The sequence below is a fragment of the Elephas maximus genome, chromosome 21 (assembly GCF_024166365.1).
Source record: "Elephas maximus indicus isolate mEleMax1 chromosome 21, mEleMax1 primary haplotype, whole genome shotgun sequence".
In the NCBI taxonomy this organism is placed as follows: domain Eukaryota; kingdom Metazoa; phylum Chordata; class Mammalia; order Proboscidea; family Elephantidae; genus Elephas; species Elephas maximus.
In genome coordinates this window covers 72,664,619-72,690,016 of record NC_064839.1, presented here as the reverse complement: position 1 = coordinate 72,690,016, position 25,398 = coordinate 72,664,619, and the positions used below count along the sequence as shown (strand labels likewise).

General features: G+C 37.5%; 1 protein-coding gene across 5 annotated transcripts in view; it reads right to left on the bottom strand.

Annotated features, from left to right (window-relative positions):
* WDR17 (WD repeat domain 17) overlaps positions 1-9,683 on the bottom strand; it is a 122,436-nt gene extending 112,753 nt beyond the window's left edge. For 2 of the 5 annotated variants that reach the window (XM_049864279.1, XM_049864281.1), the window contains exon 1: positions 9,269-9,356. The gene's annotated coding sequence lies outside the window, so the exon portion shown is untranslated. Of the gene's footprint in view, positions 1-9,268; positions 9,357-9,609 lie in introns of those variants that run through there. The other 3 variants (XM_049864283.1, XM_049864280.1, XM_049864282.1) reach the window with 3 other exon arrangements.
* Positions 9,684-25,398: the final 15,715 nt, after the last annotated feature.

Genomic DNA, 25,398 nt, shown 5'->3' with positions numbered 1-25,398 from the left:
ATTAAGAAGGGGAGTTGACCAAACACAAGAAGACAAAAGAGTTTGGGGCTAGAAGCAATCTGCATTCTCTTTTTCAACAATCTATGACCAATATGAGTCTCCTGTCATTCAAGAACAGTAGTGAGGACATGACTAGTTAAGATCAAAAGCCTGCAAAACAGGGGGCAGTTATGGAGTCCTCCTGGACATGTGCAAACACCTCACAGGACTGGTTTACTGGGTTAAAGGGCATGGGACCATAGTCTCGTGTGACAACTCAGTCAATTGGCATAACATAATTCATAAAGATAATGTTCTATAACCTAGTCTGGAAAGTAGCGTCTGGGGTCTTAAAAGCTTGGGAGTGGCTATTAGTCTCTTCTCATCTGGAGCAAGAGAATAAAGGAAACCAAACACTCAAAGAAAAAACTAGACCACAGGACTAACAGTCCATATGATCCATGGCCTCTTCCAGCCTGAGACCAGAAGAACTAGGTGATTCTCAACTACTACTAACTGTTCTGACCAGGGACACAACAGAAAGTCCCAGGTAGAATATGTAGAACAAAACTCGAATTCCTAAAAAAGACCAGACTTACTGGACTGATGGAGAATAGAGGAACCCCCGAGAGAATCGCCCTAAGATACCCTCTGAACTTGGAACTGAAGCCACTCCCAGAGGTCACCTTTCAGTCAAATAATAGATTGGCTTATAAAATAAACGGTATGACCCATGAGGAATGTGCTCCCTTAAACAACAATCAATTATTTGAAACCAAATAGTCAACATTTACCCATAAGCAAAGATGAGAAGGAAAGAAGGGGTGGGAAAGCTACATAAATGGAAACAGAACAAACAATGGAAACTATGAGAATGCTGACCACTGCAAAAATTAGAACCAATGTCACAGAACAATGTGTATAAAAATTGTTAAATGGGCACCTAATTTGCTTTGTAAACTTTCATCAAAACACAATAAAATATTTTTTAAAAAGGCTAAACAATGAGTTAAAAGAAGAGATGGTTAAAATAACAATCATGAAGAAAATAAAAGGCAATAGAATAAAAATCCACATTAAAGAGCAATAAAGAGAAGAATTAAAACAGCAAAATAAAATATTAATGATTCAAAGAACAAAGAAAAATAATAATAAATCCCTCCAAATCACTGTGGAAAAAGATTTTTTTACAAAGAAAATTAGAGACAAAACGAAATACATGTGTACAGGGAATAAAAACACAAACTAAATATCATAAGAATTTTCAGGGAAAACTAAAACTCGGTAGAGTAACAGAAAGAAAAGCAACAATCCAAAATGTAGTCAATAAAATATTTCTTGGGCTGAAATGCAAAATCAAAGAAAAAGATCCAACCATAGATACATTGAGGCAAATTTTGTCAAATACAGAGCCACTTTACTTTTTTTACAATCCTTTGAACATCTAAGACTTTTTTTAAACGCTATGTACAAAGGAAAAAAGTCAGAATGACACCATATTTCGCCATGGCACTAAATTCCAGAAATCAATGATATAATAACTATTTTGAATCAAAGACCTATTGTGACCTCACTATTCCATAAACAGTCAAGATAGCATTCATGTGTAAGGAAAAAAAACAACAAACAGAAAGGCATTCTCATAAATGCAAGCATTCAGAAGGCAATTTACCTGTGTAATGTTCCTGAAAAAAATTATTTAAAATAAAACCCAGAGGTTTTTGAAAAATAAATCAAAACAAAGAACTCAAATATGGAAGTCCATGGAATTTTAAAAATATGTTCAGCAAAGAAACCTGGTAATCTAAATTACATACTTTCCAACATATAAATGTTAAAGAAAATTATTGAAAGAGAAGACAGATAATATAAAGGGTTAGTTAAACAAATCCAAAAATCTCATATTATTTTCCCAGGTACTCGGATTTAAAAGAAGAAAAAACAAAATAAACAAAAGAAAAGTATGCTAAATTTCACATTTTACAAAGGTAATCAATAGACCCAATTTTTTTCTTGATACTTAGGGAGAAAAAGATTTAGTCATTTCATAATTTGTAATTAAAAAATAATAAGACAAAAAATAATTATTAATTTTTATGTTAAAATATCCTATAAACAAACATAAAAGAAAAATAGAAACTGGGTAAAACATTTATATAAAATATATTACCTAATAAATGAAAAGTGATTATAAATTAATGATTTGAAAAAGTCATTGTGATTAACTTAAAACGTATGTCCCTGTGTTTAAAAATTAATATGTGTATGTCTGTGCACACAAATATTAAAAATTTAAAAATATATACATTATAAGGTAAATAGTTGGATATTTCTAAGTAGTAGGGTTTTGGAGAATTTATTATTCCTTCAAGTTATTTATATCTTCCAAAATTTTAGCAATGACTTCTATCATGGATTGTATTGTGTCCCCCCAAAATATGTGGTTAGGCCATGATTCCCAGTATTGTGTGGTTATCCTCCATTTTATGACTGTAATTTTCCTATGTGTTGTAAATCCTAGGGTTAATGAGGCAAGATTAGATTATATTAAAGAGGATTAGGGTGTGGTTGTAACACCCTTACTAAGGTCATACCCCTGATCCAATGTAAAGGGAGTTTCCCTGGGGTGTGTCCTACAGGACATTTAATCTACAGGAGATAAAAAAAAGGACGGGAGCAGACGGGGGTGGGACATCATACCACCAAGAAAGTAGGACTGGCAGCAGAGTACACCCTTTGGACCCGGGGTTCCTGCACAGAGAAGCTCCTAGTCTAGGGGAACGCTGATAAGAAGGACCTTCCTCCAGAGCTGACAGAAAGAGAAAGCCTTCCCTTGGAGCTGACGCCCTGATTTTGGACTCCTAGCCTACCAGACTGTGAGAAAATAAACTTCAGTTTGTTAAAAGCCATCCTCGTGTGGTATTTGTATTATAGCAGCACTAGATGACTAAGACAACTTCTCAATCAATTCATTTATTCAACAAATATTTGTTTAGCACCAACCATGTGCCAGGCACTGTTAGAGGCGCTAAGAAGAACAACAAAAAAAGGTAAAAATCCTACCATCCCAGGGCCTTTATTCTTGTAGGAGAGAGTCACAATATAAGCAAATAGGTAAATGATATATCACAAGATAATTTGAGGTATTGAGAAAAATCATGCAGGGAAAGAGGATAAGGAGCTCTGGAGATAAAGCTGATATCGCAATTTTTAAAAAAATGGTAAGAGAAGGTCTCACAGAGGTGATATTGAGCAAAGATTTGAAGGAGATGGGTGAGCAAAATATAAATATATATGGTAGAAAAGCATGCTAAGCAGAAGAGGCAGCAAAATCAGACTCTGAGACTGAAGCGTTCCTGGCAGGTTTGAGAAATAGTAAGAAAAATCAACGCAAATATCTAAAAGTGTGTATTAAAATGTCAGAGATATACCAGGATGCGAGTACTCAAAGTAATTTTGTTAAACCCACCTTTATACTGTTCGGAATTTTGTAAATTTTCTGTAATTGAAATCTATGGCCTTTGTAATTTAAAAACAAAACACTAAAGCATCTCGTTGACAATCAGTGACTGAAATTTGAATATACCGTGTGCTCATTGTTGTTGTGTGCCATCAAGTCGATTCTGACTTACAGCAACCCTGTAGGACACAGTGGAATTGCCCCATAGGGTTTCCAAGGAGCAGCCAGTGGATTCAAACTGCCAACCTTTTGGTTAGCAGCCTGAGCTCTTAACCACTATACCACTAAAAAAGGCCCCACTATATGCTCAGAGCTATACGAAAAATATTTTTCTAAGTATACAGTTAACATGTGCTTATAGGGTCACTATGAGTCGGAACTGACTCGACAGTAACCGGTTATTATACATTTGGAAAATGCAGAAAATTGGAAAGAAAAAAAATTTAATTAGCCATTGGCCCACTAATTTGAACTCTTCCTGTATCTAGTATCCACAGTCCTACAGGACCAGTCTTCTCATTGTGATATGCACAGCCATGGATTACCAGTTATAAAGAGGATGTTAAGGATCTCTAAGTCAGTGCATTTTGAAATATGGTGCTCAGGTCTCTGCAACAGAATTAACTAAGAAACTTGTTTAAAATGCAGATTCCTGGATCACACTCCAAATCTAGAAAATCAGAATCTTGGGTGGAGTCTGGAAACCTGCTTTCTAACATCACCCCCAGATGATTTACATGCACAGTGAAGTTTGAGAACCACTGACCCAGTTCAACGAATAGCAGAGATAATTTAGCAGAAACACTGCATCCGGTACCTTCTACTAATTGAGATTAATCTCCTAAATTTCTATTATTCCTGACATTTCTATTTCATATGCTTAGCAAGACATTTTATCTGAGCATTCTCAATATATGTCAAATCATGATGTTCTTAAAAGCTTAAATAAGGTAGGTTACCACAAGTCCAGTACTAACCTATGTTAAAATCCTGAGTTAGGTTGCAAGCAGAAAAAAATAAGGTCAACATGGCAGTTCTGGTTTGGGTTCACCATAATGACCACTTATACCTGTATGGACTTCAATTTGATCAGCAAAACCCAAGAGTTACACGTAAGACCAAGTACTATATAACGGAAAAGCAAGAAACTGATTCAAAGACTTAGAAGGGTGAATGGAGTTATCTTCAACATCCATCTACATACTATAATTATTTTTATACCTCCTACATTTTAACCATTAAAATTATGAAGTCAGATTTCTCTAGTACCAAAATGTAAGAGAGCCTAGAAAAAAAACTTAGCTAGCTTTATCATTTTACCTAAGGCTACCTACAGTTACCTAAATGCAATCATAATCTAGGTTTCAGATGTACGTCCTGGAAGCCTCTTAGTTCCAGTATTCTTACTATTCAACTCTAGGCGCGGTGGCTGTGTACGCTTATGCACCACTGGGCTGCAATGGGATGAAGAATTTCTAAAGTAACTGGATCCCAAAGCACAAAAGACTTCTGCAGAAAAAAATTAAAGTGTGTTTAACAAGCAAATCAAGAAATTGTACAAATTACAGAAGGCACTTTTTAAACTAGTATTTTAAGTAAACTTTCTATGGAATGAAACCGATCAAATGCATGTTGTTCATCACGTACAACAATTATTTTAACAATACAAAAATGACCTAAATCTTAATTATTCTAACTTCTGAATTAGTCACTTGAACAAATATAACGAAAAAAGAAAACATTGATGGTGATATATTTTGCACCTCTTTAAAGTCAGAAACCCAAGATTCTGGACCAGCTTTTCCACTGCCTGATTTTGAGCAACATAATCCTTATGTTTTCAGTGTCCTCATTTACAAAATAATGGTTTTATATTAACTGGTCTCTAAGGATCCATTTAGCTTAAATTCTGAAATGGTTTCTTCAAACTTGTAACATGTTTATCCTAAAAATAAAATGTTGCATAACTCTTTTCATTAAGAATCATTCATAATGTTTTAAAGAAACCAAACTAAATGAAATATTAGCTATTTCTTATTGACCAATTTTGCAGACTCCATGTGGAGCTGCTTATATTGGGAAACGAAGATCTTCCTGTAGTGCAGCAAACATGCGGTATTCCATCTAATGAGAGGTATTTCCTACTTTCCAATTTGATAGTGTTTTTGTGATATGAAATTGAATTCATGTATACATCATTACAAATGGGCCTGCCTAGGATATGGTACATCCTTACAACTTTCAGTGTCAAGAATTTGGGAGAATAAAATGACAAACCTATGCATAAAGAAAACTGCTGGATAATCTCTACGGTGCCGTGAGTTCTCCATATCTGAGCATTCAAACCCATTAAACGAAATATTGAGTACTGTAACACCCTCATCAAAGCATGAAAATTTATTTTTATGCCTTTTACCAGAATTTTCCTGAACATGATAATTATCAATTATCCCTATAAGAGAAAATAGTATTAATTTATTTCTTGTATTTTCTTCCTCTAGAAGATTTATACTGCTGTTTCTATGTTATACATATTTCTGAAATTAGAATATAGAATCCCAGAATTTTAGGAGATAGTCTATTAAACCAAACTTTATAATTGCATATAAACTAATAAAAAGTTATACGTTTATTTTTTTTTTATTTTTATGTAAGATATAAATTATTTCATTCAATAGCTGGAAATGTGGCATCTGGATGACAAGTGCCAAGTGTGGCTCCAAGTTCAGGTGGCCCTGTTTGCAAAGTCTGGCCCATCTGAAATGTCTTAATTTCTCTTTAATTATACTTGTCTAGACATTGAGATCAGAGCCCTGGTGGGGGCAGTGGTTAAGGGCTTGGCTGCTAACCAAAAGGTTGGCAGTTCAAAACCACCAGATGCTCCTTGGAAACCCTATGGGGCAGTTCTACTCCGTCCTACAGGGCTGCTATGAGTCGGAATCGACTCAACAGCAACGGTAATGGGTTAGTTGTTCAGATAAGGTAAAAACAAACTGCACCTTGTCTTCTAATGTGATTGCCTGTGTTTCACCACATGGACTCTTGAAATCTTTCTAATCAATTATGGTGGGGTGTATACACACACACATACACATATAAAGGCAGAAGTTGCCATCTTACAGTAATTCTCTATCAATTAAGTTACAAGTTCTTAAACATTGTAAGTAATTTCAAAATAAGCAAAAGGTTTTCCCTTAGGTTTTCTTTCCCTGTACAACAGATTCTTTGGAGTAATTTCTAAGAATCTCTTCAGAGATCTTTATCTAATTTCTTGCTCACAAATCTCCAAGGAATACTCTCATCAACAGTGAAAGAAAAATTCTCACATAATCATAACAGAGCAAAGCATTGTCTTAGATTTTGTTAAGTGCAAAGCTAATCTCAGTTTAATATGTTTCTGAAACAAAGGAAAAGAAGGAGGAGCCACAGTTAATAAGAAATCCCTTCTAATCTCCTAACACACTTTCTGTGGATTAAAATACTCAATGAAATCTCTGTTCCTGAAGACACAACGGATGCTACGTTGACTTCACTTAATATTTCAGTCCGCTAAATGGAGTAGATTTACAAAATACAGAACGAGATAATTCAGCAGTTAGAGAAAGTAGTAATGCTTCTATATACATCGTTACTATGAATGGCTGAGTAAACTGGTGAGTAATCTGATAAACTGTCACCTTTTCGCACGTATCAGATTTCAAAGAAAATTCTGGAATACAGGAAGGAAATGCGAATCCTTCAAAACTGTTTGATTTTACTTCAGTCTTCATTACAATGTTTAGGAAAATAAAACTAAGTAGTCTGGAGGATTTGAACATAACTGATATTGACAACCTAATCAGGCTGGGCTTGTAGCAACTGTCAGGTAGAAACAAACAAACAAAAATAAAACTTCCTACTTTTGGGGAGGAATTTAACACCTGCCACTGGCCCTCCTAGGCCCAGGCTCTGAGCTATGAGGTGGAGTCTATAGAAAACAACATTCTAGCTCTAGTCATCCCTCTAGTCGGAGTAGAGTAACTTAAGAATACATTTTTTAATTAAATGAACTTGTTCCTTTTGTAATATATGGCATTATTATTGTGACTAATGGGTAGACAAAGTAGAACCACGCTGTAGGGTTGCCAAGGAGCGGACAGTGGATTCGAACTCTCAGCCTTTTGGTTAGCAGCCAAATGATGAACCACTGCACTGCCAAGGCTCCAAAAGTTTCTTAGCATACCAACACTTAATTATTAAAAATAAAAAAGGAATAAAGAATCTTAAACTTTCGAGTAAACACAGTTAACATTTTCTTCAAGAGATGTTCACAGTTCTTCAGGCATTTCTAGTAATATCAACACAGGAAAATCGGGTCAATATAAATGATAAAAATTCAAATTGTCATTTTAATACAGTGCAAATTTGTAGGGCTCACTCAAGAAATATATGATTTTTCTCTTTTTGGCAGCTCTTTGGAATAGTCCATTGGTCTATTCCAATTTAGAATACTTCCTAGGAAACTCAATGCCATGGCCTAAAACTACCACTTTTAATGTTAATTGAGCCACTAAAGCATGTTCCCCAAAATTTTGTTAAATTAACATCTTTTCGTAATAACTAAATGGCTATATTTAATTTTAGGCCATAAAGCAGGGAAGGTTGTCAGATCACTTGTCACAGGCCCCAGCCTTCAAACAGGTGAAGCAGAACTATGCCCATTTTCTTGCACACTTAGGCCAGGAGTATTTTTCCCATAGGAGTTGTAAGAAAGTACCACAAACCCATCATCAGCTCTCTCTAAGCAAGGCAGTTATAAGACAGTTCATTTATCTTCAAATAGATAGAATGTTAAATCCTTGCTGAGCTCAGGTTTATAAATCCTCATAAATTAGTTTTTATTTTCTGGTTATGGCTATCCAGAAATGTTACCTGAGTGCTCCTCTTTGCAATTATAATCTCATGGAGTTGAACTCTACATTGACTCTATTATAATGAACTTCTGTCTGTTTGCTTTTTGGTTAGTTTTCCCTGAAGGATACGTCTAGATTTCTTTGACGATGAAAGATTCAAAAATGTATTATCGCTCTTCAAATTCTTGTTGAAGTTTCCCATGAATTTTAACATAACCCCTTTTTTTTTTTACAGGCAGATTATTAAATTACTAACTACTAAAACAAATGTGACTTATTTTTAGTACATGATGAAAGTTTGTGCTAAACTTCACTGAAATCAATTACTTTCTATTAATACAGAAAAAAGCTATTTTTTTTTTGTTTTTTTCGTTTATTAACTGCAGGCCAAAATGTGTAACGAACTTTTTTTGATTTGGGGAGACGAAAGAGTGTGTTTTCATGATTTACTTGACACATAACATGCCCACCTTCAATTCAAACCATCTTATTTGTCGCACACATTTCCTTTTTACCCAAAGTTTTCTTGGTACAATCCGAACATTAAGACCATTTTAAAAGGGGTAAGTAGTAACCTTTACAAAAGCGCCCGGTTGGCACAGGATAAGGATGGCCCCAGGCACACACAGGCTTAGTAACCTTCATTAAAAAGCAGTGATTGCACAAACGGTCGTCGTTTGCACTCCAGTGGCAGCTCAGATACAGAAAGGCTGGCTATTTGCTCTGCTGTGTCATAATCCCGTTGTGACCCTAAAACTCTGGGGACTAACCAACGAGGCACACTCGTGTGCAAAGCCCTGCAGGACACACAAATCGCTAGTGTGTGATGGCAGGACGGTCACAGCTCCCCCTTCCACGCTGCCACGGCATCCCAAGAGCGCTCTCGTCGAGGCTCCCCCGCTCCAGCCTCACACCCGCGGCCCCACACGCTCCTTACCTGGAGCTTCGGGCGGCTGCAGCGGCGGACAGCTGAGGATGCTGAAGCCGAGCGGCGGCGCGAGCCCTGCCGGCGTGAAGGCCCGCCCCGCCCGCCCCGCCCGCCCCGCCCACCGCCAGCTCCCGGGGGCGGGGCTTCCCGGCCCGAGGGCGCCGACGGACGGGGAGGCGGGCTTCGTCAGCCGGACTGTAGCAACCCGTGCGGTGAGGCCCGCAAGCCCCGCCCCTCGTCCCGCCCCGGGATTCCACGTGACAGCCACATTGGTCACTGATTGGTCAGCTAGTGTGGAGGCGGAAGAGGCTGTTGACCGCTGGAGTCTTGGCTACGAGAAAGGTGGTTACCTGGCAACCGGGAGCCGGGGCTGAAGATGTTTTCCCCCGGCGTTAGGTTAGGGCGAGGCTTCAGGCAAAGGGTTTACGGTGAGGCTGAAAGAGAGAAGCAACGTGAGGATGAATCACCAGCGTCCCTACCATCTAACGCATTTCCAAATACCGGCTCTGTACTTTCTAGGAAAATCAGTAAAATAAACAAATGAATCATCCAGTCTCCTCTTTGCGCAGTGGTGGGGAAAGGAGTTGAGCCTTGTTTATAGATAAGGCGGCACTTGTCTGGAACCATCGCCTGGAGCGTGAGCGCTAATTCTCTCTTGCCTGTCATTATTCCCTAACTGCGCTCAAGGAGCTCTAGGGGAGACCTCCAAACCAAAACCAAACTTAGCGCCGTCCAGTCAAATCCGACTCATAGCGACCCTATAGTACAGAGTAGTAGAACTGCCCCATAGCGTTTCCAAGGAGCGCCTGGCGGATTGGAACTGCTGACCCTTTAGGTTAGCAGCCATAACACTTAACCACTATGCCACCAGGGCTTCCAATGGGAGATCTCCGGATGAGATTATTTGTCTCTATTAGTCGTCGAGTTGTGTGCAGTTAATATACCTGCCTTCACAGTAAGCAAAACTGACATCTTCCTGTGGAATCTGGTTCAAAAGAAATACTTGGTATTATCATTCATATTTTCTTCTATCCCCAAGATATCGTAACTACTTACGGCTTTTATCAAGAAACTCTAGAGAAAATAAACCTTTACACTCTGAATAAAGAATATTCAATAATATCTATAGAATGTTAACTGTTTGCCAGACTCTGAAAAGTTAATAAATTAATGGTCTGCCCCAGCCAGGGAAAATCCCTGCACGTAATTTCTACCCTCTGGGGTAGATGTTTCTCTTCTTTTCTTCCGTAATATTCTTTGCGGAGACTTGTTCTTAGCACGGCCCTTAACATGCTATGTTGTAAATTTTAAGTTGGTTTTCCACATAGACAATAAACTTGTTAAAAGCTACGATCAGTTCTTCCATCTCTATTCTCTATATTCTAACAGTGGCTCATGAGTAGCAGTTGTTTAGTAAATGATGGACGGTCAGATAAACGAGAACGTTAGCACATAATCTGGCAAAGAAAGTATAGAAGAAAGTGGCTTGATATAACTCAACGTGTTAAGCTCTAAAATAACGTTATGTAAAAGTGTTATGAGAGGATTACAGATGAGGGAGGGAGAAATCTTTCTTCCACCATATTTAGGGAAACTTCAATAAAATGTGGTATTTCAACAGGGACTTGATAAATAAATAGGATTTCACTTGCTAGAAAAGGGGAAAAGACATAGGTATCAGGAACAGCCTGGCCAAAAGCACACAGTGGGGAAAGCACAGCATTGGTTCAGTTAATTTTGACTTGTTTTCCTTATCTGGAGGCGATGGGGGTGGGTATCTAAGGATATGAGGGAAGACAGAACTTGGCAAAAGATTAAACTGTAAAAGTAAGAATAGACCAGAGTGGAGAGGATGTTGAATTCCAGGTTTAGGTTAGATAATAACTCTAAACCAAGAGAAGATATTGAAGTTTTTAAAAGCAAGATTTTGTCTTAAGGGAAGATACCTCTGGAAATACTGGAGGTATAAGGTTGAGGAGTGATGTAAAGTATGACCAGTTTGGGGAAAAATGCAATCGTGCATGAAAAAGATGCCGATGGCCTGAAGCAAGACAATGAAAATAGGATTGGTGAAGAAGGAGGTTCACAAAAATCATTTGCATGAAAGTAGACTATTATTTTTGTCTGATATTAACCAGGCACTGTGCTGAATAGTGGGTAATATGCACTTAGAGAAACAGTTGTCAAAGATAAATCTTCCAGCATGCGTGGCCCATTAGTTAGATAGAAAAGTCTTTTGTGTCTTGATAATTTATAATTGCTCCAACTCTCCACTTAGAATAGTAAAACCAAATGAGATATTAGAAATGATCTAGTTTGAATTCACAATTTAAAAATGAAGGCCTTGAGCCCTGTTGGAAAGTTATGTAATTTGTCCAATGTCACGCAGCTCCATTTGTAGTGAAAATGAGACCATGATCCCAGACTCCCAGCTCAGTACTCTTCTTCCTTTACCAGGATTTGGTTCATTATTTCTGGACAGAAGATGTAAACAGTCATGGCTAATGCTAGATCTCGAACCCAGAGAAACAATATAACCTAATTCCTGGGTGAAATATCTTTTTCCTCTGATTTTCATTCTTTTATTCAACAACTATTTAATGTGATGTTCTCATTTCGTAAGGAAGGAAATTGTCAGTTACTCAGGCTGATTGACATCTTCAGAGCAATAATTAGTTCTTGACACCTATAGTGCATGAAGTGCTTCATGATTAAATTTAAAAGCACAATTAGGGGAACTAAATGACTCTAGTTAATTCATTTTCAAGGCTGTGCGTGTTCTGCGGGAACAGTGGCTTTGAAAAAGTGTTCAGTGCAGTTTAATGTGGCAAAATACTTCTTTAGCAGAGAAAAAGAAAAGCAAAAAGAGTTTCTTAAAATTAAATATTAGGAAAATTCACCAAAAGGACTTTAGTTTTATATAACTAAAAATCCCTTTCATGTTATTTTTAGTGTGAGAGTGGTTAGAAAACAGAAACAAGAGAGATAAAAAGTATAAACTGATCAAAGTGATGTGCAGTAAATATTTAGAGAAAAGAATATCTAAAAATTTGCCATAAGTTAAAAAAAAATTACAAACTGAAATAGTTTTCTTAAAAAATAAAAAAAAAACAGTGCCACCAAGTTGATTCTGACTTATAGTGACCCTATAGGACAGAGTAGAATAGGACAGAGTAGAACTGCCCCACGGAGTTTCCAAGGAGCGCCTGGCAGATTCGAACTGCTGACCCTTTGGTTAGCAGCCATAGCACTTAACCACTATGCCACCAGGGTTTCCTAAAAAAAAAATATATATATATATATGTATAGTCTATATATTTAGGGTATAGAAGGTATATAAGTAGCTCTGAAGGTATATAAGGAGCCCTGGTAGCACAGTGGTTAAGAGCTTGGTTGCTAACCAAGAGGTCAGCAGTTGCAATCCACCAACCACTCCTTGGAAGCCCTGTGGGGCAGTTCTACTCTGTCCTACAGGGTCACTGTGTTGGAATCGACTTGATGACAACATTTTGACTTTGGTTTAAGATATATAAAGTATAGTGAAAAATTAACATTTCTGTTTTTGAGAAGTACATGAAGTGTTACTGCTCTTTGCTACTTCATGTCATATGAAAAGGGCCTAAAACTAATTGACCACTATTTGCAGAAAATTTCAGATTTTATCTCTAAGACAATATTGATTGGATCATTAATTGCATAAATGTGAAATATTTTAGCAAAAAATACTATACAATACTGCAATAAACTTTTATTTTTAATAAATTTTTAAGCTTTTGCATTTTGTATCAAGTCTTTTTTTTTTTTTTTTTGAGAACTAACATAGTATAGGTAGAATAGAATAGTCTTATTGGATTACACTTTCATTTTACCCAGAGGTAACTAACAGATAAACTTATTTTCTAAATTTACTTTTCTTACCATAATTCTAATTTTATACATATTGGTATGTGTACATATAATTTATTCATTTCAATTGCTGTGGAATCTCATTTATGCATATGCATGTTGTTAAGTGCTGTTTGAGTCAGTTCCAGCTCATAGCGACCCTATGTACAACAGAATGAAACACTGCCCAGTTCTGTGCCATCCTCACAATCATTGCTATGTTTGAGCCCGTCATTGCAGCCACTGTGTCAATCCTTCTCACTGAGGGTCTTCCTGTTTTTTCTGACCCTTTACCTTACCAAGCATAATATCCTTCTCTAGGGACTGGTCCCCCGCTAATAACACATCCAATGTATGTGACACAAAGGCTTGCCATCCTCACTTCCAGGGAAGACTCTGGCTGTACTTCTTCCAAGACAGACTTATTCATTCTTCAGGCAGTCCATGGTATATACAATATTCTTATGCAACACTGTAATTCAAATGTGTCAATTCTTCTTCAGTCTTCCTCATTCATTGTCCAGCTTTTGCATGCATATGAGGCAGTTGAAAATATCTTGGTTTGGGGCAGGCTTACCTTAGTCCTCAAAGTGACATCTTTGCTTTTCAATACCTTAAACAGATCTTTTACAGCAGATTTGCCCAATGCAATACATTGTTTGATTTTTTGACTGCTGCTTCCATGGATGTTGATTGTGAATCCAAGTAAAATGATATACATATATAACCATTGATGAACATATAAATTGTTCAAATTTTTCCCTATTGAAAAATGCAGTGAACCTCGTTGTACTTGTTGTTGTCTATGAGTTTCTCATACTAAAAAGTGGGATTTCTGAGTCATGGCATATGTGCATATTCAAGTGTAATAGATATTACTAAATTGCTGTCCCTTTATAGTGAAAGCAGCAACATCAGAATGGGTTTCCTGCTCCATAACCTCAACAATGTATTTTTGTAGTTTTTCTCAGCTAATGAATGTAAAATAACAACTCCTTATGATTTGCATTTCCCAAATTTGTTGAAATGGAACATCTTTCTAACATAAGTCCAACATAAGTATAATTTGAGTCCTGGGAAAAGTGGACCAAGAGAATGAAGTAAAAATAATATCTGAAGAAATAATAAATGAAATTGTTCCAAATTTGGTAAAAGTTATCAATAACCTACAGATGAGGGATCTCAGCAAATCCCAAGCAGGATGTATACAAAGAAAATCGCATGCAAGCACAGCGTAGTTAAACTGCTGAAACAAAAGTTGAGAATAAAATGTCAAAAGCAGTTTGGGAGGTACTGGCAGGGGGATACATGTAAATGGCTCACTTCTCATCAGCAATAATAGAGGACAGAGACATTGCAATAGTTTGGTTAAAACACTTTAAGGAAAAAAAAGTCAATCCAGAATTCTATATCCAGTGAAAATAACTTTAAAAAGTGAGTCAGCTCGAACTCGTAAAGACCTTAGGTGCAGAGGAACGAAGTGTTGCTAGGTCCTGTGCCATCTTCATGACTGGTGGTATGTTTGAGCTCGTTGTTGCAGCTATGGTGTCAGTCTGTCTCACTGAGGGTTTCCCTTGTTTTCGCTTACATTCTAATTCACCAAACACGGTGTCCTCTTCTAGTGACTGGTCTGTCCTGATGACAGGTTCAAAGTAAGTGAAACAAAAATCTCCATCCTGACTTTGAATGAGCATTCTGCCCGTACCTCCTCCCAACTGATCTGTTCATTCTTCTGGCGGTATACCGTATATCCGACATACCTCGCCAACACCACAGTGAATGAGCATCCTGCCCGTACTTCCTCCCAACTGATCTGTTCATTCTTCTGGCGGTATACCGTATATCCGACATACCTCGCCAACACCACAGTGAATGAGCATCCTGCCCGTACTTCCTCCCAACTGATCTGTTCATTCTTCTGGTGGTATACCGTATATCCGACATACCTCGCCAACACCACAGTTCAAATACATCAATTCTCCTGTCCTCCTTTCTCACTATTCAACTTCTGTATGCATATGAGGTGATTGAAAAGACCATGGCTTGGGTCAGGTGGACATTAGTCATCAAAGTGACATCTTTGTTTTCAAAACCTTATAAAAGTCCTTTGGTGCATATTTGCCCAATGCAGGATGCTGTTTGAGTTCTTGGCTGCTACTTTCACGAACATTGGTTGTTGATCCAAGTAGAGTGATATTGTTGACCTCTTCAATTTTTTCACCATACTAGTAGGAACGTAAAATGGTACAACCATTTAAGAAAATATTTAACTTTAAACATATACTACCCTATGATCCAGTATTTCTACCCCTAGTTATTTACCCAAGAAAAATAAAAATATTTGTTAACAAAAGAATTTTACAAGAATGTTTTTAGCATTTTTATTCATAGTATCAAAAAATTTGAAACAACGTAAATGTCCATTAACAAGAAAATAAGTAAACCTGTTGTACATCCATACGATACTACTCAAAAATAAAAAGAATGAGTCACAGGATCATCCAAAAACATGGATAAGTTTCAAAAACATTATGTTTAATGAAAGAAGGCATTTTTAAAAGAGTTCATAACATACTGTTCCATTTAAATAAATTTCATGATTAGGTCAAATAATCTATGATGACATTTTAGAAGAGTTGTTCCCCCTAATTTGGTGTTGGGGTAGGGATTGGCCAGAAAGAGGAATGAGGGGTCTTTTTGGGGTGATCTTGCTATATCCTACATGATTAAGATCTTGGTTATAAGGGTGAATGTATTTGTCAACAGTCATTATATTGTACCCTTAAGGTTGCTACATTTCATTGTATGCAATAATTACTGTTTGATCTTGGCAAATAACTAATTGTCCCCAGTTAATATTCAGATATCCCAGTAGTATACAATTAGCCCATTAGATGGAAAAAAAATTATGTAAATATTTTTCTTTTAAAACCACATATATTTGTACTGAATATTGGGAGCTAATAGAAACATAGGCAAAATTCATTATTCTTGCTTACTTGGATAGCCACCTGAACTTATACCCTTAATTTTCCCACGTTCTTCTTGAATAATACATTTTCAGCTTACTCAAATAGAATTTTTTTTTTTTCGCATAAGATACAGGCAACTTTTACCTGAGATAGCTATTATAATTCCCTAGATCTAAAGCTCTCTCATATGGACATTTAATTCATACACACACACACACACACACACACACACATCTATAAAACAAAAAATCATTACGTCGATTCTGACTCATAGCAACCCTATAGGACGGAGCAGAACTGCTCCACAGGGTTTCCAAGGAGCAGCTGGTGGATTCTAACTGCCGACCTTTTGGCTAGCAGCTCTTAACCACTGTTAACCACCAAGGCTCCATATACACACATTAAAAAAAAAAAAGCCCATTTGCCATCAAGTCAATTCTGACTCATGGCAACCCCATGTGTGCATAGCAGAACTGTGCTTCAGAGGGTTTTCAAGGCTGTGACCCTTCAGAAGCATTTTGCCAGGTTTTTTTTTTTTTCTTTTGAGGTGTCTCTGGGTGGGTTTGAACTGCCAACCTTTCTGTAAGTAGTAGAGTGCTTAACCATTTGCATCACCCAGGGACTCCATACACACACACACACACACACACACACAAAGAATGAATTTACTATGTACTTAAGTAAAATATATCAAAATCTTATAAACAGTACTGAAGAAGTATGTGTAAGAGATTGACATAGTGCATCAGACTAAGCACACACACACACAAAAAGGCTAAGTAAGTTCAGATTTCTGGCTCTAGAAAATGTGCTTTATGCTGCTGTTTTGCTATGAAAACAAAGTAAGAAGCTGTTGCTATGAATGGGAGTCTCACATGAAGCAATTTGCAGAAAACATCTCAGAAGACTTTGAACACCTATGACAAGGCTTTTTTGTTCTAGGGATGACTGCCAGCAGTTATATTTAATCCACAGCTTTAATCTTTTAGTGCCACCAGGTTGAAAGGCACTTGCTAATTTCTCATCTTTTAAAAAAATGCTTAAAATCATAAAACATAATGAGTAAAAACCTAGTCTTCGTAAAATCTTGTTTGGTGCGTGGCCCAATTTTGTTTGGCTGTGCTTTTGGAGGACAATTGTAAAATTATACCTCAGAGGATTTCCTCTGTGTTTCTTATTCCCAATTCATAACCATCTTTCCAAAAAAAAAAGAAACCCTGCACGTATATCTTATGAAATATGAAAGCAAAAAAAAAATACATATATATATGTGTGTGTGTTTAGGGATGACAAACTGATTAACTGGTTGATTGTATGGCCTAGAATTTTTTAAGGAGCACAACAGGTTAAATTAATAAAATACATGCCATATTTACTTGCATATTGTTTTTCCACACTACCTTGTCCCTACTCCACCCTGACACTATCTCTCTATTACATTTGTGTTGTATTTAGGGGTGAAAGAGAGAACAGGATAGCAACAGATCAAAAATTCTCTTCTGGAGAAGTTAATACTGAAATTTCTTGATTTTTTTTTCCTCAAAAAGAGAATGTGGGCAAAGTGAAACAGTAATTCAGCAACATAATCAGTAAATTATATAATATTCACCACTTGTATAAATTGGTCTTTAAAATGAATGCAAATAGTCTTTTACATTTGAGATGTTGTTTATGTTTAGCTGTTCAAAACTTTGCACTGAATAAGGACTTATTTTTAAGTTGAAATTTAGAAGGTGGCCACGAGGCAATGAGGCAGATCCTTAGGGATTAATTTATAAGCTTTTTAATATAGTTGTTCTCACTATTCAGAGGGACTTTTCCCTCTAGTTCATGAAAATATGGTTAAATTCTGAGATTTCTAATTCAACCATATTCAATTTCACCAGTTATAAGCATTTTACTTATGTATGAAGGAATCCAGCCGATGTTATAGCCAGTTCAAAGGAAAATGCAAAACCTCACAAATGTACATGGTGTGTAAATGAAGGCTGAAATGAACTTCAAATGGAGGCAAAAATTTGTTTTTGTAGGGCAAGGAGGTGTGGAAGTCAATTAAATCTCTATCAGACAGGACAGAATTTACATATCTAAGAGTTACCTACAATTTACAAAGCAGCTTAAAATAGCTCAAAAAATTGAACAGTGCTGGAATCAGACAACCATAAACTCCTTTTTTGTCTTCAACAGGCTGTCTTGGTGATATTTGGGGACCTAGCTCTGAACACATGGCACACTCACTGAGGGGGCAAATATGATGTAAAGTTTAAATTTATTTGGCTTGATTGATTCCTAACAAACATCATATGTAGGTTCACCAGGGAAAAAGAAGATACTGTCAGTGTATAAGAGGATTGAAACAGCTTTTGAGCCTTAGCTTAAAATAGCTTATGGCATGATTGTTAATTAGAGTTACCTAACAGCTCTGAAGGCATTAAAAGAGGATTTTAGTCTATTTATTCACCTCTGCCCTTCTAAAATCCTCACTGTCAAATTTATATTAGTCTCTAGCTAACATTTTTTTTTGGGGGGTAGTATTCTGATTACTGTAAAACTAATGAGAAAGTTACTAACCTCTTAATAAAAAATTCTGAATATTCTTTGCTTGCTTAAGGTATGGAGTTTACAAATAAGGTTTCTGACATTATCTGAAATAATAGTGTATAGATCATACTAACAGGATACCTCTTTTTTTTCCCAATGATATTTAAGTGGCAAACAATTTTGAGTTGCTACCAGATGACACTTTTGCATTCTTAGAAAATGTAAATGTAGCAGTGGATTTCTTTTCTATTGGTAAAAATCCAAAACCAAACCAGCTGTCCTAAAGTCACTTTCACTGTCAATTCAACTCACGCTGACCTCATGTATTTTAAAGTAGAACTGCACTCCGTAGGGTTTTCATGGCTGTGGCCTTTTGGAAGCCAATCTCCAGGCGTTTGCCCTGAAAGGCCTCTTTATGGCCCAGTGCTTAACTCTTTGTACCACCCAGGGACTCAGTTTATAGGTTGTTGTTGTTTGGTACTGTTGAGTTGATTTTTGACCCCTAGTGAGGTAGCACAGTGATTAAGTTCTTGACTGCTAACCAAAAGTTCAGCATTTTGAATCCATCAGCTGCTCTTTGGAAGCCCTACAGACAGTTCTACTCTGTCTTATAAGGTCGCTATGAGCTGGAATTGACTCAAAGATAATGGGTTCGTTGACCCATGTGACAGAGTACAACTGCTCCCTAGGGTTTTCTAGGCTGTAATCTTCACAGATCACCAGGTTTTTCTCCCACAAAGCAGCTAAGTGGGTTTGAACTACCAACTTTTCAGTTAGCAGCAGAGCACTTAGCCATCGCGCTACAAGGGCTCCTTCCATCTACAGGTAGATTCTGACAATTTTGAAATTTCCCCAAGCCTTGTAATCTTGGAAAACAGGGATGGTTAAGAAACACCTTCTTACATCCATTGTGTGCCAGAAAATGGCTTACTGCAAATAACCACACTTCTCTACATGATTTAGGTAGACTCACAGATGCTTATCCTGTCTACCTATGATAAAGTGTGAAAGACGAAAAGCTCATACTTTGCTAGGAGTGAAAGAAAAGAGGTTTTATTTAGGAATAATACAGCTTAAACTGGGCAGCACTAAGTAAAAATACAAAGCACTCTGTCATTCAAGCAGATTAAAAAAAAAAATACACATTACCATCAAGCGGATAGAGGGATCTATACACAGCGAAAAAAGGAAAAGTAGGCAGTTAATGACTGATTGTAGATAAGATCAGCTTCAGCTTGAAGTCCTTTAAAATATAAAGGTCAGCCACTTGGCTAGGAAGGAGTGAGTTATCACCTAGGTGAGACGTGCCAACTGGTTTGGTTATACATGATTTTAGTTGGTTATACATGATTGTAGTCAGTTATACATGATTATAGTTGGTTATAACTGATTGTAGTCAGTTATGCATAGTTGTAGTCAGTTATATCTGATTGTACTCATGAACACATTTTTTTTCTGGGAAGAAATTGTTTACATCTTGACACATTCTTCTAAATGGTTTACACACTGACCTTTGGTTTCCTGGGAATGCATGCTGGCCCCATCATTCCTACATTTGACACAAGTGCCTCCAGTTTGAAACTTTTCTATTTACATTTCCACCTTTTGATCAAGCCTCTACTACAAGACACTGATCACCTACAAGGGAGCAGCCTTTCTTCTGCAATGATTTTGTCTGTTTTCTTGAGGAGCTTGGGTTAATAAAAATTATTTTCTTCACCTTGCCGAGCTAATAGGCCTTGTCTTCAGGATGAATAGGTTTTATGGGGAAAGTCTTAACAGATAAAACCACATTCAAGGAACATTCCTCGGTCAAGACAGAATGATAAAGGTCAAGATGAAACACACCCAAGGAGACAAAATGGAGGTGATTAAAAAATCATTGGTGAAAATCTGTGAAACTGGCATGATTTTATGCAAAGGGTAAAATGGTTTTGAAGTACAATGTTTCATAAATAAAATGCATTTCACTAAAGCAAAATAGCATTTTATGATTACAATAATAGAAACAAGAAGGAATATAGATTCCAAAATGAAGCAGCAATTTTTTCCACCATCCACCCCAAAAGGAAAATCAATTACTTATCATCTCAGTTAATGAAAGAACAGGATCATTAAGGCAGGATACTACACAGCACATATGATTAACATAGAGTGTAATATTAACACTATTGTTAGGAATATAGACACAGCAGTCAGATTTTATTATGGCACAGGTACCCCTTTGGGCTGTGGTGAGGAAGTCAAGGGCCATCCTATTTTGGAGTACTACTTTTCTCATTATTAGTATCTCAGTATGGACTTCTTAAAGCCCTTAGGCACCATGATTTAGGGAAATTTGTACATATTTGGTTAATATTTCTACGTGTTCTAGAACATCTTCAATCCTACTTGAGGTGTGAGTATTACTGCTTAATAATCAAGCCAGGGAAACACTGATCGAGACCATTGAGCTCATAATATGGGTACATTAGCTGGTAAAAGGAGTTTAGCTAAAATACATCCTTGAGTCCAGCTCAGGCCCAGAGTGCATCTTCCAGTCCAGCCTGGCAGGAGCCAGGGCCAGAGATTAGTTCTACATAGCCGAAAGGTTCCATTAGGGGTTATCAAATAGACACCTGGGCATCATAGTCAGTCGGTGGAGAACCAATCAATAGCTTGTAAGGTTATAACTGATGCACCTACAGACACTGGAAGTCATATCATAGGCCTATTGATGGCTGAGTATTCATATACAGTATTCATATAAAAAAAAATATATAGGTGTGGTTAAATTGTTCCCAGAAAAGGAAGCAACCTGACTTAGCTTCCCTGCTTGGGGAGTTAATCAGATGAATCTGTCCCACAGTTGTTGATATGAACCTATAATACAGATAGCACTATTTGTGGGTTTGTAAGATTCTTCAGCTAGCTTTTCTTGGGCAACTTTATTTAGTAAAGTAAGGGCTGTATTAAGACTAGAGGTTAAATTATGGCCTGGGTTTCATTCAGGTCTGAAAAGAGGCCATTTATCAACGGGAAATCTAGTAATTGTGATTTCCTGAAGTAATGAACTATCTCTCTATTGTTCTTGTATCCATAGTTCAAGAATAACCCATTCAGACACCTATTGTAGAGATACCCGCCACGGAAGGCCAGAATGACTTGAGTTTGGGAGGACACCACATATCTGGCAATTAAACCTTTTAAAATGGTGAAGATAAGCATCTGCCCAATCTAGGAAAACATTAGTAGAGGCATATAATAAAGGTAAAAAGAAAAAAGGATAGAGTTGCATTTTCAGGCCTAGTCTAGCGTCTTTGGTCAGACCCATATGTCATCTGCTTGTGATCACAGGGGTGTTTAAATGTAACCTTCAATTTCTAGTGGGTTGGCTAGTCCACAGAGAAGTCCTAGCCTTTTTTAACTGTGACAAATGGATCCAAAGTTTTATTCCCTCTAATTTGGCCACACAAGGATTGGTGAGGAGGACTAAGTATGGTCCCTCCCAATTAGTTTCTAATGAATCCTTTATTTGATGTCTCTTCCAATACACATATTCTCCTGGGATGATATTAGACAGACATTGGAGAGTCTAGTTTCTGTTCATCAAATTCTTCTCTAACATGTGAAAAATATTATTTAGAATATCGTATTAAAGACCGGAAACATTTCAGTAATTCAGGTTGGAAGATATCAGGATCAGTGTGGGCAATGTAAGGAAGGACCATGGGTCTCCCAGTAATTATTTCAAGGTGGGTAAGTTCGTGAAATCCAAAAGGTGTGGACCTCAAATTTAAAAGAACTAAGGGAAAGACCTTAGCTCAGGCTAAGTTTCACAAAGCTTTGACATTTCATTAATTCTCTTTACTAGACTAGAAAACTGAGGATGATAAGGAACAATGTAGCCGGTGATGAATGGGAAAAATTTGACGCACTGCTTGGATGACTTGACTGGTGAAATGAGTTCCCTGATCAATACAAAGAGTTTTTGGTGCTCCCCACGTGGGTATGATGTTTTCAAGAAGTTTCTTTGCTACAAAAGCTACAGTGGCATTATGACAGGGAAAGGCTTCTACCCAATATGAAAATCCACAAATCAATACTAATGCATATCTATAACTATTTAAGGGTGGAAGCCAAATAAAATATAGCCGCCATTCAAGCATAGCCCTGGAAGGCAAAGGATATTGTCCAGGTAGGACTTTAAGGTGTTTTCCAGGATTGTGGCAAGGGCAAATAGGGCAATGGGTAGTTGGCAGCCTAAAAAAAAATTTCCACACCAATATTTTTTTATGATGTCAATCATTTTATCTCATCCCATGTGGGAACCTTCACGTAAGGCTTGCGTCACAGGAACATGCCGGAAATTGAGTAAGACAGCTTTTTTTATTAGGCCCAGTTCACAATTTAGTGGCAGGACCATGGTAACAGCCTGCCTTTTTCCATGCCTTAATTTCATCTGTTTGGGCTAATTATTGGTGTTTCAAAAGTTTTTCTAAAGTTAATTCGTGAAGATTGGAATTATCAACAGACAAATTTGGGAAGTCTCTTTCTTTATTTATCCTAAGTGCAGAAACAACTTGAGAGGCAGAGACTAGAGGGACCCTTGGAGGTCATGGTCCCTGGACTTGCTGTTAGCCCAAGACTGGAATCATTTCTGAAGCCAACTCTTCAGACAGGGATTTGACTGGAGTATAAGACAGAAAATGATACTGGTGAGGAGTGAGCTTCCTGGCTTAAGTAGACACATGAGACTACGTGGGCAGCTCCTGTCTGGAGGGGAGATGAGAAGGCAGAGGGGGCAGGAGCTGGTTGAAAGGACACGGGGAATATAGCGTGGAGAAGAGGAATGTGCTGTCTCATTAGGGGGAGAGCAGCTAGGAGTACATAGCAAGTTGTGTATAAGTTTTTGCATGAGAGACCAACTTGATTTGTAAACTTTCATTTAAAGCACAATAGAAATAATAAAATTTAAATGAAAAGGAGGAAATATTATTGAGTCATCTCGATAGCCCTAAGTCAACAGAGACAGGCTCTGAATTAGACAACATTTAGGAAGAAGAAGCCATTTGGTATATGCAAGCACTTGTCATGCCTCTCCAAAATTCAGCTTAGCCTCGTCCTTTCCCTTCTGACATCCGAACATTATGGGCCACCACATCCACAGATGTAGGTTGAGTTTTGTCAGCTGAGTTGATTAAGCCAATAATAGAAATTGACAAGTTTACTGTATATATGACTTGCAAATCTGGGTATCATTTCAATTAGTGTCAAAAATGTTCCCAAAGATAAGAGAAACTTGAAACTCTCTTATACTAAATCTTAGCAGCATTACCACGGGAAAAATGTTCAGAACAGAACTGATAAACAAATTTGTGGTCAGGAAGGATTTTCATACAGCATTGTCTTGAAGAACAAATGAAAGAATTACCTTAAACATAGCTCCCAGTCTGACCCTTGGAGTCTGTCTCATGAAACTGACTGAATTCTTCAAAAGAGCACAATGCCCCAGTCAAAACGGTCTTACTAGTTTATCTAGATCACTGTTCCCCTCAAACTTGGCTTTCAGGAGCCAGTTTTGTCTTTGCTCAAGGTTCAAAAGGACACCTAAGGGCACTGAACTGTGTGGGCTACCCCAGCTTCCATGAATGCCAGAAATCTAGATCCCAGGAGAATTAAAACATTTTTTCAGATTATAATAGTTAAAGCAGCTTGGAAACTAGGGTGTATATTAAAACAGTGTTTTCCAAATTTTTCCCTGAAAAACAGAGGACAATAACCTTTTAACAAGAACATTCTGTGAGTATAAAATTTTTGGAAGTTTCAGACTTTATATTAGAAATTCATGAAAATTTCAACTTCTATGCCATAAAATATATTCATATTTTTAATAGAAAATACCTTTTTATTAAAAATATTTACTGTGAGGTAAAATTGATATGTCAGGAAAATGCTTTGGCTTTTTTTCCAGGTACTTGGATATATACTTAGGGTGACCGACTGCTCTGGTTTGCCAAGAACTGTGGTGTTTCCTGGGATTCAGCACTTTCAGGGCCAAAAACGGGACGGTTCTGGGCAAACCAGGATGGTTGGTCACCTTGTGTATGACTCTGAGAAACACAGATGTAGGGCAGGGTTAACCAGGTTTCACAAGTGGCACGCTGCAAATTCTTGCTTAGCATTCCTTTCCTCACATTATGGAAACTGCATTTTGCTTTGTTGTGTATGATCTCCTCCTCCTCCCAACCCCTAGCACAAACAGATGAGCTCAATTGCTCAACCAGATACATGTGTATCGAGGCGGAGGCAGGGGGCAGAGGAGGGGCACTTACCCCCAGGTACAAGTCCAAGGGGGTTCCAGAGAAGGCAGGGAATGACACTCCCAGGCACCTGGCTAAGGCAGCCCTACAAGAAGGGGGGAGGAATTTCTGCTGATGCCTCGCTGCTAACAACATCTATTCATCTTGAAATTGGGGTGAGGGTGATGCAACTTAGAGATTGCCCTTGGGCACTCATTACCCTCACTATGTCACTGCAACCAGAGTGCCCTGATCCTCTTCTCCCACCACGTGTTAGAAAAACACTTCATTTCTTGACCATACTGAGTGGTACAAGGCAAATCGGTGAATCCAAACAAGACCTGAGATGGATATTTGGATGTTAAGAGAAAGCTTTCTTTTGCTAAAAAAAAAAAAACTTTTTTTTTTTTTTCTTTTGCTAGGGTTGCTAAATTCAGGAGGATGTTAATTGGGGGTGATC